This window comes from Schistocerca americana, chromosome 6 (genome assembly GCF_021461395.2).
Source record: "Schistocerca americana isolate TAMUIC-IGC-003095 chromosome 6, iqSchAmer2.1, whole genome shotgun sequence".
Lineage (NCBI taxonomy): Eukaryota > Metazoa > Arthropoda > Insecta > Orthoptera > Acrididae > Schistocerca > Schistocerca americana.
The window spans coordinates 438402784-438404389 of record NC_060124.1 but is presented as its reverse complement, the minus strand read 5'-3'; positions in this window follow the sequence as shown (position 1 = coordinate 438404389).

Genomic DNA, 1606 nt, shown 5'->3' with positions numbered 1-1606 from the left:
TGAAAGACGAAAGTACTAAAATGTTCAGGGAATTTCAGGAACACAGAAATACAAGTCACTGAGGAATCAAATAATAGGAAGTGCAGGGAAGTTAAGACGAAATGGCTCCATGAAAACTGTGAAGAAATCGAAAGAGAAATCATTGTCAGAAGGAATGAGTCAACATACAGGAAAGACAAAATGACCTTGGGTGAAATTAAAAGCAAGGCGGTAACATTAAGAGTGCAAAGGGAACTCCATTGTTAAATGCAGAGGAGAGAGCGGATAAACGGAAAGCGCACATTGAAGGCCTCTATGAGGGGTAAGATTTGTGTGATGTGATAGAAGAAGAAACAGTAACAGATAGGGAATCCAGTATCAGAATCCAAATTTAAGAGAGCTTTGAAGGACTTAAGATCAAATACAGCAGAATGGATAGATAACATCCCATCAGAATTTCTAAAATCATTGGGTGAAGTGCGAACAAAACGACTATTCACGTTGGTGTGTAGAATGTATGAATCTGGCTACATATCATCTTAGTTTCGGAAAAATATCATCCACACAATTCCGAAGACTAAAAGGGCACACAAGTTCGAGAACCAGCTTAACAACTCATGCATATAAATTGCTTACAAGAGTAATACACAGAAGAATTGAAAAGAAAACTGAGGAATTGTTAGATGATGATTAGTTTAGCTGTAGGAAAGATAAAGGCACCAGAGAGGGAATTCGGACGTTTCGGTTGATAATGGAAGCAAGACTAAAGAAGAATCAAGATACATTCTTAGGATTTGTAGCCGTGGAAAAAGAGTTCCACAATGTAAAATGCTGCAAGATGTTCGAAATCCCGAGAAAAATATGGGTAAGCTATAGGGACAGACGGGTAGTACACAATGTGTACAAGTGCGAAGAGGGAATAATAAAAGTGGACGACCAAGAACGAAGAGTTCGAAGAGCTCGGGACGGCCGATGTGGGCGAGCGGTTCTAGGCGCTTCAGTCTGGAACCGCGAGACCGCTACGTCGCAGGTTCGAATCCTGCCTCGGGCATGGATGTGTGTGATGTCCTTAGGTTAGTTAGGTTTAAGTAGTTCTAAGTTCTAGGGGACTGATGACCTCAGATGTTAAGTCTCATAGTGCTCAGAGCCATTTGACTGGGCTGGCTGGGTGGGCTGTTTTGAGGGAAGAGACCAAACTGCTAGGTCATCGGTCTCATCGGTTTAGGGAAGGACGGGGAAGTAAGTCGGCCGTGCCCTTTCAAAGGAACCATCCCGGCATTTGCCTGGAGCGATTTAGGGAAATTACGGAAAACCTAAATCAGGATGGCAAGACGCGGGATTGAACTGTCGTCCTCCCGAATGCGAGTCCAGTGTGCTAACCACTGCGCCACCTCGCTCGGTGAGAGCCATTTGAACCATTTTTGAAGAGCTCGGATTAAAAAGGGTGTACGACAGGGATGTAGTCTTTCGCCCCTACTGTTCATTTTGCATGTTGAAGAAGCAATGGTGGACATATGATACGATTCACTTATGAGATTGCTATCCTCAGCTGAAGTGAAGAAGAATTGTATGATATGTTGAATGAAATGAACAGCCTGATGAATACAGAATATGGACTGAGAGTAAA